The 14218-nt window shown below is 39.6% G+C and overlaps 1 protein-coding gene across 4 annotated transcripts in view; it reads left to right on the top strand.

Moving 5' to 3' along the window:
• EDIL3 (EGF like repeats and discoidin domains 3) overlaps nucleotides 1–14218 on the top strand; it is a 437917-nt gene that overhangs the window by 247498 nt on the left and 176201 nt on the right. The gene's annotated exons all lie outside the window — the stretch shown is intronic.

The raw sequence follows: 14218 nt of genomic DNA on the forward strand, positions 1-14218 counted from the left end.
CATAAAAACTGTGATACTGGAGAGAGTTGATAGGTTAAATTCATTTGGCTATGTTTTGGGAGGCTGAGATGATGCTTGCAGAGTTTGCAAACTGCTCTAGAACAGTTACTAACATTGACTCATCGGCCTTAACAGATTTAATAACTCTTGTTTCCTGTTTTCTTGGTTGCTTAACAACCCCAGACTCTCAGCTGTGAAGTGCATCCTAGTGTAGAGATTCAGAAAGGCTGAAATCATGCCAGGCGGATTAAAAACTGTCACAAGATGGTGTCTCCCTATTAAGTGTTGACTGTCATGATAGGAGAGCCTCCACACTTGGGTCAGATCCTTTTCCAAGGAAAATGATACAGCTGGCCAGTTAAAAATATGCTTCAGCATAATTAATTCTTAGTAGCAGATAGAATATATTATATTTTTCCAGATTCAATTTTTATGTTGTTCCATGGAGTTTATGGAGGAAAGATTAAGGGCTACACTGTGTGTGTGAGGTGGCTCACGTTAATGGAATCCCACTTCAAGCATCACTTATTAGATCGATAGGGTGGAATGTTTTGATTTTCTTGTGTCATTAAGTGTTATATATAAATTGTTGATAGATCATTTTACAGGGTATTTACACTTGATAAATGGAGTAACTGACACATTCTTTGGGAATTCATCAAACGAGCATATCTATCTCATGGGGGTGTATCCTTCTGTGACATTCCCCTCTGGTGTTATTTGGACCGGTGATCTGAGAGGTCATTCCAATCCTCAACTCTGAGAACACCCTGCTCCACTGTGAGAACCCCCACTCCCAGGCTGTTCACACACAGCCTTTAGCATGTAAGCTGCTCTCAGCACATGAGTGAGCACTTTTGGCCAGTCGCTGCTTGGATTGTGTAACCGAATGACAGTAGCCAGTATCTCCAGTCCCAGACACAACCCTAGGAACCTCCATCTTGCAGTGTCCAGTTATGTGCATTGGACACTGCAAGCTTATATGAGTTTGTCAATTTAACGAAGAAATTGATATGTACCAGGCTTGTTATTCCAAGAGGAATCTCTGACACACTTCAAACCAAACACATTGCTTCAGGTAGAATAAACAAATACATTTATTAACTACAAAAGATAGCTTTTAAGTGATTATAGGTCAAAGCACAAGTAGTCAGATTTGGTCAAATGAAATAAAAGCAAAACACATTCTAAGCTGATCTTAACACTTTCAATGCCCTTACAAATTTAGATGCTTCTCACCACAGCTGGCTGGTTGCCCTTCAGCCTGGCTCTCCCCTTTGATCAGCGCTTCAGTCGCTTGGTGGTGGTGTCTGTAGATGGAGGTGGAAGAGAGAGAGAGAGCATGGCAAACATATCTCCCTTTTATCATGTTCTTTCTTCCCTCTTGGCTTTGCCCCCCCCTCCTTCAGAGTCAGGTGAGCATTACCTCATTAAAGTCCCAAACTGACCAAGGGAAGGGGGAGGTGACTCACTCGAGAGTCCAACAGATCCTTTGTTGCTGCCTAGGCCGGTGTCCTTTGTTCCTGTGAGCCTGGGCTGGGTTGGTCCCATACATGCCCTGATGAGGTGTGAACTGCCCCTCTGCTCCTGGAGAGTTTTGCCTGGGCTTGTTTTAAGCCATGAGGACATATTTTCAGACTCAAAACTATATACATGAAATTACAACCTACAACATTACTATCACAACAATGCTCAGTGCAAAATGAGCTTTCCAAAGACACCCGACATAACAAACTTTGCATTGTATACCACACAATCATATTATAAGGATGAAGGTGGGGGTGCAGGGTGTTCCTCCCTCCTCCCCCACGAGGTACAGAGCATCACACCTTCCTATTTCTTGCAGGATACAAGAATAAAGAACCATCAAAGAAATATTTCAGGGATTTCAGGCCATATAAGTGCAATGCCCTTTGCTGCTAAAAATTGGACATCATAATTAGATAATAAAGAATGGATTTTTGAAGGGACTGTTGCTTTTTTAGAGACATCACCTTTTATTTGTCTTTGGCTGTCCTTGAGGTCCCAATATGTAGAAGTCAATGGCAAAATTTGCATTAACACCAGAAGAGCAGGACTGAAACTTAAGAGATACTCACTTGTGTTCTCTCTTTGAGTGGTCCTGCTGGTTTCAATGGGTCTATTCACATAGGTAAGTGCTCAACAATGTGACTTGCAAGGAAATGTCTTGGAGAATTTAAAAGGGTAACTTTGCTGGGTTACGAAGAATTATAATAATGCGTATCAATTTATTGAGCACAAACTTTTCACAAGCCTGCTGAGTCACCTTGATGTAGACTTCCAAAAACACATTCATTATGACTTAAATGTGATTTCTAAAGAATGTGCTGGAATTGGTAGTGACAGAGATATGTAACAAAAAATTGTTATTCCCAGGATCAGAAAAATGCTTACAAATGTGTGTCTGTGTGTGGGGGTGAAAGGCTCACAGTCCTGTACTACAAGATTCTGTTCCTTATTCTCCTGGGGGAAGGGAAGAAGAAGTGCCGCCAATAATATATGTAGGAGGCAAAACCCAATGAGGAATATAAACCAAGTGTACCAAGAGAGAATGCAAAAAGAAATTGGAAAGCAATATAGTTGCTAACATCAACATTTATACTATGTATAATTTAAAAGAAAAATAAACATTTAGAATATTTGATCATACTACTGTCTGTAACTACCCATAATGCTTCAGGTTACTTTATGGTAACATAAATGGATGGACAGGTGGCTAAACATCTGCGCTGACTACAGATCATTGAATTATCCTTGTTTTGGGAGCTCACCATCTCTTCCCTAAGCACTTAAACACGGTTTTAATAACTTTTAGCATTCATTTGTGAGCTATAAACATAAACTAGCTTTAGTTCAGTTCATATTAAAACATGGACTCTTAGTAATGTACCAACATTATTATTGTGCACTATAGCAACACCAAATAGCATCACTGTAGTTGAGGTTGCAAACACCCAATTCTATTATAAAGAGTTTTACTATGTTATTACATCTAATTATGTAATTACAGGTAGTAATTACACATTCTAATTACATCATTATGCATATTTACAGTAATTATGTAATTAAATGCTGTTACACTAATTATGTAAATGCATGATTACTGACTAAAAATTACCTCAGACAGCTTAAAGATTTTTTACCTAGATCCTAGTCTACCAGAAACATAGAAGACAGAGCAGAAAAATACATATTATGTCATCCAGTCCATTTTCCTGTCAAAGTTGGGCTGTGCTCTAGAGTGCATTTTCTAGTGTTACATCTAGGTTGTCCCAGATAATGCGGCTTCAGCCATTTCCCTGGGGAGATTATTGATGCTAGGAAGTTATTCCTAAATTTTCTTTTTCCGAATTTCATTTTACCACTCTTAGTTATAGCTTCTTAAATCATTTATTTCTGTCCTTCATGTTTAACAACTCTCGGATTTGTAGAGACTGTTATTTTATGCCCCAGTTCTGCCAACTGCTCAGTATCCATGGAGAGCCCAGTTCACAAATCCCATGAGCTTTTCATGGCAACTAATATGATTGTAGTGGGAGGGGCAGGCTAGACTGGAGATGAGTTAGTGAGGCAATTCCTGCCCTCAGACTCTTTCTGCTGCTACTGTAGGAGGGAGTAGCAGAGAACTTTTCAGGGCTCAAACCCTACAGCTGAAAAGGTCCATGGGTTGGGAAGAACAGCCCATGCTTGTGCTGTTTTGCTGCCGACGCTGTGGCTGATGTTGAGGAGTTTTATTTGATGTGGTCTGTGCATACTTAGTATGGAGACAGGAAAAGGGATCAGGCTAGGCTGCAGACATACTTCTTCATGGTTCCATGGCTTCTTCAAGTCTCTGCTGGACTTACTTCTTATTTAGTATTTTGTTTTCTGTTTTAAAACACTTTATCTCTTAATGCGTCTGGATAGTTTTAAACTCATTCTGCTTTTCTGTCTTATTAGCTGCCTTTATTTTTTCCGTCCAAACTTACCTGATTTTGAAGTCCAGATGGTCCTCATTTCTGGAAGGTGTTGGGGAGGAAAGAGAGCAACAGAGTAACATGGAGTGGGAAGGCTCTGAAAGCTTCACAAAGATGTATGATAGCTCTGAAGTATGCTTATTCCCCGTTCCTCTCCCCCCAGGAACCCTCTGTGTGAGCCTGTCTATGTGATCTCCCTGGAGTTGGAGCTCTAGATGATTTTAGGGTTGTAGTTAGAGAGCAATCACTGTCTACAGCAGCGATCAGCAACCTTTCAGAAGTGGTATGCCGAGTCTTCATTTATTCACTCTAAATTAAGGTTCCGTGTGCCAGTAATACATTTTAACATTTTTAGAAGGTCTCTTTCTGTAAGTCTATAATATATAACTAAACTATTGTTGTATGTAAAGTAAAGAAGGTTTTTAAAATGTTTAAGAAGCTTCATTTAAAATTAAATTAAAATGCAGAGCCCCCCGGACCGGTGGCCAGGACTCAGACAGTGTGACTGCCCCTGAAAATCAGCTCACATGCCGCCTTTGGCACGCGTGCCATAGGTTGCCTACCCCTGGTATACAGCATATTCTCTAAAGACTTCATTGGTATTCTATGGAAATCTATTAAATAGTTAATGCTGCTCAGATTATTATTAACATTATCTCTGTGCCTATACCCCTTTCAAGAAAGGAGTTCTGTACTATTGTATGTGGAGAACCATGCTGCCCATGCAAATGAAAAGGTTGAGAAGCATCATGGAGAGAGAGCCAGCTTCACACAGGTAGTCCCTAGAATTTAAAGAATTTGCCTGCAAATGCTCCATTTCCACAGGATTCAAAGGCTGAGCCCCTTTCTGTTCTATGAACTTTAAACCTTTACCATTTTGATTGCATCTTACTCACTAGATTTCTTAATTCCTCAACATTTGGTTTCCTGACATCTAGTGCCCTCACAGTGCTTCATTCTTTGAACCCATTTCTTGCTTCTATACTGCATTCTAGTAATTAATGGTCACTAGCTTCATTAAAGCTTTTGTGTTAGTCTCAAATTCTCCATAAATAAGGAGCAGCTCCTGTTCCTTAGGTTGGAACCTCTTGCTTTCTGGATCACAAAGTTGTCTTATAGGCAATTGAGAATCTCTTTTAATTCATGTTTGGCTGTTGTTGTTACCACACACACATCTGTATAGCTAAAACCTCCAATGAGCACTCAGTTTGCAGCTTTCAACACCTTGGAAGTTGGACCACACAGTTTGCCCTTTTTCTCCTTCAGTTGTGATAGTCTGCAGCAGGTGCTTCTGATACTTTTTGCTCTTCATTCTTTGTGTTCTTACCTAAAGAATTTCATCACTGTGCTGTTACACTTACTGACCAAAACTATTGCAAATCTCCCATGGCCTTCAGTGGGAGAAGGATCAAGCCCCCATCATTGCAAATATTTTCGACATATGCTACCACTCTTTCACTTTCTCATCTTTTTCTCTCTGTTGATAGATTACATTCATGTATATTGACATTCCATTTAGGAGAATCCCACGCAACTTAGCAGATCTTAACATCCATTATTTAGTGTCAGTTCTGATTCATGTTGCTTGTTTCCCATGCTGCTTGTGTTTGTGGAGAGAGGTCCAATGTTTAAATGGGAATTTTAGTTTTGCTTTGGACTCAAAAACAAAACAAGATTAAACTCTCAGAATCTGATATTGAAACAAAGTCCTCAGTCACATGCCTCTGGGTACATTATTACCATGCTGCTTTTGTACACTACAAAAATATCTCACTTTTGAAAATTCATTCCTCAGTACCTTAAAGTGATTGGGCAGTAAAGGATAGAATTTTACTGAGACACCTGATAGAGACTCATTGTAAATTATTCAGACAGGCCCCCAGGTCCTGATCACACATTTTACACATTTAATTAGCTCCTTGCTACATGAGAGCCACTCATTTAATATTCTCACCGAGGCACACCCTAACAGGGTAGTAGCTTTCAAGTTGCGTCAATACTCCTATTATGAAGTAAATTCTATTTTCAAGCATCTATAACTTGGTTATCAAATTTCGTCTGAGAAACTTCAATCTGAAATGGAGAGGAGATTCTCTCTAGCTATATTTTCCAACCCAACTCCTGGTCTGATCCTCCATACCCATTGATCCTATGCTTTGTGGAGCCCCTTTAATTAGCTTTTACACTGTTGGAGGAAACATGTATTTGGGTAGCAATTGTCTCCCAACCTGAATTCTGGTATATCCCAATCTGCTTACTGAATTGGAGGAACAGCATGACCCTGAATTTGCTAAATCACTTTTCTATACCCTTACTGACATTAGATTATATATGTCATCCTCTGTCTATGTAGTAAGAACTTTCATGTGGACGTTTACTATGTGGTTTGTCCTATGCCAATGCAAGTTTAAAGTATTTTCTAAACCCAAAAGAGCCATTACAGTACCCAGAGTTATTTTTAAAATTGCCTCAATATGCACTTTAACAGCTTTGTCTAGTTACATTCTTTATGTTCCTACAGATACAAAATATAAATTGCAAGTAAAGACTTGGTAATATAAAAAGAAATAAGCCAGAATATAGCTACAGGCTACACAACTTTAAGAATATAAGAATGGCCACACTGGATCAGACCAGTGGTCCATCTAGCCCAGTATCCTGTCTTCTGACTGTGGCCCATGCCAAATACTTCAGACAGAACGAACAGAACAGGGCAATTTCAATTGATCCATCCCTTGTCATCCAGACCCAGCATCTGACAGTTCGAGGTATAGGGACCACCATCACCACCTGACCATCTTGGCTAATAACTTGTGAAACTCATTGCTATGGGATGTTGTGTAGGCCAAAAGTATAAATGGGTTCAAAAAAGAATTTGTTAAATTCATGGAGGATATGTCCACCAATGGCTGACTGCATTGTGTGAAGAAGTATTTTTTTATGTTTGTTTTAAACCTGCTGCCTATTCATTTTATTGGGTGACCCCTGGTTCTTGTGTATGTGAAGGGGTAAGTAACTATTCCTGTTCTTTCTCCACACCATTCATGATTGTATAGACCCCATCATAGCCTCCCTTAGTCATCTCTTTTCTAAGCTGAACAGTCCCAGTCTCTTAATCTCTCCTCGTATGGAAGTAATTCCATACTCTTAATAATTTTTGTTACCCTTTTCTGCACCTTTTCCAGTTCCAATACATCTCTTTTGAGATAGGATGACTCATACAGTGTTCAAAGTATGGATGAACATTGATTATTACAACATCAAAAAACTAGAAAAGATGGAAAAGAACCTTCAGTGAAAGTATTAATGAATAGAAAGACAAAAGAAGAGCAACTTACAGTTGAAATGTACTCAGCAAAACTGTCTTAGTCAGAAGGAAGCTCCCTCATGTTTCAGCTATTTGACCTGTTGCTGACAGACTGCAAGACTTGATTCAGGTCTTTGCTGTAGTAATATGCAGGTCACTTACTCAAAGAGTCTAGCCATGAAATAGGGTCCTCTGCTAACTGATTCAGTCTGCTCTAGTTTTTAGCTTCCAATCAGCAGACACACAAATTAGTAATATGAGTAAGATAGTTCTAGAGCTTTGTAAAACATTCATAAACTCCATTGAGATTTAACAAAGTTAATAAACTTTTTTGGTAAATCAAGTCTAATCCAGTATAAACTGTGCAAAATTTGGAGATTGTGTCCCAAACTATGCAAAACTCAACACCATTTTGACATTTGCTTTGTATTTTGGAGCTTCATTTGGACTCAGAATTCAAACCAAACTGCAGAGGATATAACTGAAAAGGAAAAAAAATGGTTCACATGCAATGAATTGGAAATCACTGAGGGCTTGTCTCCACTTACCGGGGGATTGAGGCGCGACCTAAGGTATCTAAGTCGACCCAAGGTTAGTCACGTAGCTGGAGTTGCATAACTTAGGTTGACTTAGCCCCATAGTGTAAACAGCTCCTGCCTGCAGCTCTCAGAAGATGAAGGAAATGCAAGAGCTTGCTGAGGCAAGCTGCACAACTCCTACTTGCTTGACCAGAAGGAGGTTCCCACAAAGATCCTGTTCCAAGCTTGGGGGCACTGATATATAAGACACACAGAGGAGGAGTGAGAAATATGCTAACTGTTAATTCTACTTTAGTCTCTGGCTGAAAGTTCACATGCATAGCAATAATGTTACCAGAAAAGACAATTATTACTATTCAGTACAGCAGCTGAGAAGTCACAAGAAAATTTTGGGAACTTGTTCATTATCTAGTAGTTATTTGTATCTATAAGAAAAAAAAACCCTGTGGCAAATTATGTGATATCTGCTTTTTGGTTATGCCAGGTTTAGTACTGGAATAGCACAGTCATTGCCAATCAGATCTGAAATGTGATGGCATAGCTTTGTGGTGGCAAACTGCCAGATAAACTGTTGTCCTGAACATGCAAGTTGCCCTGCCTGGGTGGCCCTCTGCAGCTTGGAAGATCAGCATGTGTGGTTTTAATTAGGGCAATCACTTTCATCGAATCTGTACTTTAAAAAAAATACAACAGTAATCTTTAATGACAAATAGAGACCTTAGTCTGTGTCTCATGCCTTACATTTTAACTAAGACTCAGAATTGTACAGGCATGTTTTGACAGGAAAGTGGTATTCTAGTTTTTAAAAGACAAGTCTGTCATAACATTTTATTATTTCATTTGCTAGAGGTGACTGATGGGATTGATCCTCAGTTCCAGTCTTTATCTATCATGGTAGACAGCTGTCGGCTTGACATATATCTACTACTGATGTTGTTTTCCATTATAAGTGACAAAAGTTTTAGAACCCATCTTGGTTGAGTTTTCCCCCCGGCACATCCAACACCTCTGGTAGAGTATATTTGTAGAATCACATGCAATTTTAGTAAAAGTTGACTTTAAAAAAACCTTTACTGTCTGAAACTGCAAGGCTGTTTAACAGCCATTAAAGTAAAGCCACAGCAAATGTCAATATTTGTCTGATAGGAAAATCATGTTATCTGAGTTTCACTTTCACATTTTTTATTAGAATTGTGATGCAGTATGGAATATGGAAAATGTATAATATTAATATCAATGTTATAAAATTGCAATGAATCATGCCAGATATGACATGTGAGGTGTCAGTGACAGTTATGATTTGCAAGTATAATCTTGTTTATATGTTTGTATCACCTTTGTGTTATGAGTTCTAGATACATATGGTATATATGGTATATCTGTATTTCAAAACTTGTGCTGTGTTTCTGGGTGACACCCCAAGACAGAATGGCATCAGCACTAAGCTTGCTTGATGGCCCATCAACTGTACAATGAACCCATTGAGAGAAGGCAGGGGCTACACATCTGAGTCAGCAAGATATATAGGGTCATGCTGATGGACAGAACTCTAAGGCTTTTCTTTGCCATGTGCTGTAAAGCTTGTGTTTGGGACAAAGGAAGTACAAGCAACGCGGGGAAGAGGCAGGGATTTGGGGAGGGGTCCAATAGGGGCAGGAAGGGGGCGGGGCTGGAGTGCGGGGCGAGCCCCACCGGCGTCAAGGAAAGTTGGCGCCTGTGTACGTGAGCAGAGTTTTTAAGTAACTTATCACTTTATTGGACCTATGTGCTTATTGGGAGCCAGAGAACTGTAATGCAATGAAAGGGCCTGTGTGATTTCTTTTTTCAGCTTCTTGATAATTAGTGTGGGGGATGAGGAGCATAGTTGGTGACTGGTTGGTGAGTCTAACTTCAGTGTTAACCACCAGTCCTTGGGAGAATCTGCTCTCCTTTTTGAAGCCTGCCCTGACCTTGGCATTTTCAGTGAGGGCTGCCCAGGCACAAGAGGAATAGCACTAAAATAATAGTAAAAGGGTTTTTTTTTAAATTTCAAAATGTCTTATCTATACAGTGGCTCATAAAATGGATATTTTTATGGTATGAAATTAAGCAAAACTTTGGTAGTAGCTGTGGTGAGATGCTTGGCTGCATGTGTTCACTCTGTATGCCGTCCCAGCTCTGCACAGGTACCTGGCACAGCAGACCTTGAATGAACTGCCCAATGACCAAGATCTGTTAAGGTACGAAGGCACCCAGCCAGGTTTATTGTCAACAAGGCACAGTACTAGTATCCTGCAGACTCTACCAGATCACTAATACATGTATTCCCGTAAGAATGGAGCAGCTCACTGAACAGTGGGACTTTCCATTCCTCCGTAGGCTAGACAAAGACACTCTGTTTTAGTTTCCATTTTATACATCAATACAAACAAGTTGCATACTGCTCGTCTGATGTAGTTAGTTGACATCCTCTGATGTAGCTGGTTACCACCCATCACCTTGTACATCTCTATCCATCATGCTGTCATCCTGATCTTATCTTTAGGATGGGTTCCTGTTATATTTAGGGAATGTGTCAGTATCAACATGTTCTGGTACCACCTTTCTGGAATGTGTGTGTTTGACTGTTCTGTGCCTAGCACCTCTTAGGAATGTGTGTTTGTGCAATATCAGACCTGTTCTTGCCAGATTCTGTGAGCAGGACCTACCTCTAGCTCACAGTCTGATTGTTCTTTATATCAGCAAAATTTTACTGCTAGTTTAGCCCAGGCCTCCGGTATCAGACCAGGCCTTTGATACAAGGGCTTATGTTTCAGGCCCTCTTCTTACAGCAGTAGTTAATATATTGCCAACCAAGTATGGCTTCACTGAGATCAGTTCACAGGTGAAATTTCTAATGTTATGTCTGTTAACATAAATAAGTTCTGTATTCCTGTTTGCCCTAATATTTGTGTGCCCATGTTTTCTAGTTATTCTCTTTTACGTGTGCATATTTTAAAGATGCAACCTAAACACAGATGTGCTTAGTTACATCACAATGAGAGATGAGCAAATAGTGGGGAGAAAGTCCCCAAATATTTATTTGAATTTGAAAGTAAATTTGAATACTCAGATCTAGAATGTGTCCAAATCATACTGTTTCTTCCTCCACAATGTTTCTAAGATCTGTCCTTTTCCATCTAGCGAACAACAAGAGGTTCTTACCAACTTTCACCTTGATTATGCAGCTTCCTACTCTTAAACCTCCCTCACACCTGCATCGACACCCAATCTCTCCAATCCATAAAAAATACAGCCCCTAAGAGTATCTCCTTTGATCCATCGATCTGACTGCATCACCAGCCCTAGAATCCTTTTCTTTAGGCACTATTTTGGATGTTTTAAGTGAAATTCCATCCACTTCCATGACCATTACCAAGTCCATGTAGAAAAATAATATACAAATCCATTACAGATTAAACAACACACAATGAATCTTTACTTTTTTTTTATCTTGACATTTATTGAATTTGAGTGAGAACTTAGTCATATTCTAACTTGATTCCCCTTCCATCCAAAGAAGCTTTAAAACCATATGAATTAAATCCAACTAAAATAGCACACATCACTAGAGTTATTTTCCATGTAAAAATTCCCCCACCAAAGGAACAGAGCCAAATTCTACACTGACTAGACTTTATGGAGTAATGAAGTAATAAAGAATTGTTCCTCTCCCCCTTATTTTTAAACATTGTCGTCTTTGGCATCTGAAAAACTTTGGAGAGCTATTTTATGAAACCTATATAAATAAAAGAAAGGGGAAGGGGTGGGGGAACACAGAGGCCTGAACTATTTTGGTTACAATTTAACAAATCAGAGAAAACCTTGAGTTTATTTTCATGCTAATCTATTGACACTGGAAATTGTTTCCTTTATGATAAGTGTCAGTGGAAATTGCTCTAAAATAAAATTTGATTCCTCTTCTCAGAATGCTTGATATAATCCATACAAAGCCTTCTCATGTTGCACTGAAGTCAATGTCAAAACTCCCATTTACTCCATTGCGAGCAGTATGGGGCACATGTTATAAAATGTCCTTGAGAAAAGTGGATTCGTTTTAGTCAGACAGATAGAATTGTTGGAAGTTAAATATTATTTTATATTCAAAAGCAGAACAATTAGACCATTCACAATCAACAGTTACAGTTCTCAATGTCAAACACTCATTTATTTGGATATTGATGTAATTTTGAAGTCCTATTTTCCCTGCTGGTTACTAATGCTTAGTGAGAGGAATCATGATTCCTAGCACCATAATGCTTAATTCTTTTTTGTGCCATTGTATTAAAGTTTCTTTGGGAGTCATTTATATGTAGTTTAGTAACATACAGGGTCATAATTAGTGCTGTGAAGTAATGAGGCTTATTGAATCAAGGTTCTTGAGGCCACAGAAACGTTTCTTTGGTATAATTATTGATGTGGTTCCCTTGTGTCTAGGGTTACTTGTGAACTTCTTAATAGGTGGACTATCAGCACAGTGGGCTGTAGTTACTCCTTCTGAGTCATCACAGTCTAACACAGAGGTCGGCAACGTTTGGCACACGGCTCGCCAGGGTAAGCACCCTGGCGGGCCGGGCCAGTTTATTTACCTGCTGACGCGCAGGTTCGGCCGATCGCGGCCCCCACTGGCCGCAGTTCGCCATCCCGGGCCAATGGGGGCGGCGGGAAGCCGCGGCCAGCACATCCCGCAACGCTTCTCGACGCCCCCATTGGCCTGGGACGGCGATTCGTGGCGAGTGGGGGCCGCAATTGGCCGAACCTGCCACGTCAGCAGGTAAATAAATTGGCCCGGCCCGCTAGGGTGCTTACCCTGGTGAGCCGCATGCCAAATGTTGTTGACCCCTGGTCTAACATGTCAAGGCCTACTTTTAAATACAGTTATTTTGGTTCATGGATCATTGACAATGAAAAAGCATAACAGCCCCTCTGCCACTGTAGTTTACTTGCATGTATATTGTCTTCATACACTACAAACTATTACACATTTTTATCCTAGTCCATTAGGCATTGTTCTAAGTTAAAATCATTGCATATATTTTTTCCAGATATTAGTGGGAGTATTCCATGAGCAGGATTTGGTCTCTGTTTTTTGGGAGGAAAAGCAAATGTTAATAGACACTAGATGGCTTAAGTTTGGTGATGTGTTATGGAGGCATTCATTTTTAGGTCATATAATCAAGGTCTCTCAGCCATCATGTCTTTCTGATGGCTGAGTGAAATGAGTCTGTCAGTCCAAATAACAAATACCACTATTCCTGATAAGCCACTAACAAGAAAGGCTTATCCATGGAGATGTATGTAAAACCAGTCAGTAACTAACTTCCAACAAAGCACTCAATAAGCAGCTCTCACACTTTAATTAAGGGAGACCCCTTCTGAAATAAAAGCATTTAAAAAAAAAAAACTATTTTCTTATTGTTCTGGTAACTAATTGAAGTAATATACTTACTCATTATGTATTGGGTATGCTTGCTTAGAGAGTCATTTATATATGGGTTATTAACATGAAGGATCATAATTACTTCTATTGAGTCTATTAAGTTTAATTATATCAATGAACTGCAGACTATTCACAGTTTGCAAATGATACACAACAAAGAATAAAGACTAAATTTACTGAATAATTTATTCACATGATTAGTTTGGACAGTTCTAAACTGAAATAAGTCCTGGACTTCAACAATTTACAATCAGTAAATTGTCTTCCTGCCATTGGATTTTATTTAATCTACTCAGATTATTTCAACATAGGTGATTGCCGTTATTCAGACATTATAAAACCAGATCCTCTAGTATGACCTGCATAACACAAGCCACAGGACTTCCTTCAATTAATTTCTGTTTGAAGTAGAGAATGTTGTCGCAGTTCGGAGCAACTACACCTGTATGTCCCCTTAGTGGTTCAGCAAGGCTACAGGCTCCCTAGCCATGGCCTTCCTTGGGTAGAGACCCACATCTCACTCCTTTCTAACAGGGGTATTTCCAGACTGCACAGTGCCCTGAATATATTGTGATACCCTCAGCAGAGAGAAGAACAGGAGTACTTGTGGCTGTTACTCTGAAACCTGTCCTCAGCAGAGACAGGCTGTCCACTTGCTTTCTTTTCAGAGATGATTAACAGTGTGACTGCCCACCGTTATAGCTACCACACATTTTTTATGCATGGCTATTTTATTCTGAAGGTAGAAGCACTTCAGAGAAAACATATTAAAACAATAAAAGAAACTACACATGTGCTAATAAGTTTACCAGAGGTCACCCCCAACCCTAGCATGGACTCTGGGAGGAGCAGTCCATCAATACCCCACTCAAGGGTTGTGATTTCAAGTTCATCACAGCTTCTTCTCAGAACAAGCACCCAGTCTTATGGGGCCTCA

Source organism: Malaclemys terrapin, chromosome 6 (genome assembly GCF_027887155.1).
Source record: "Malaclemys terrapin pileata isolate rMalTer1 chromosome 6, rMalTer1.hap1, whole genome shotgun sequence".
NCBI lineage: Eukaryota > Metazoa > Chordata > Testudines > Emydidae > Malaclemys > Malaclemys terrapin.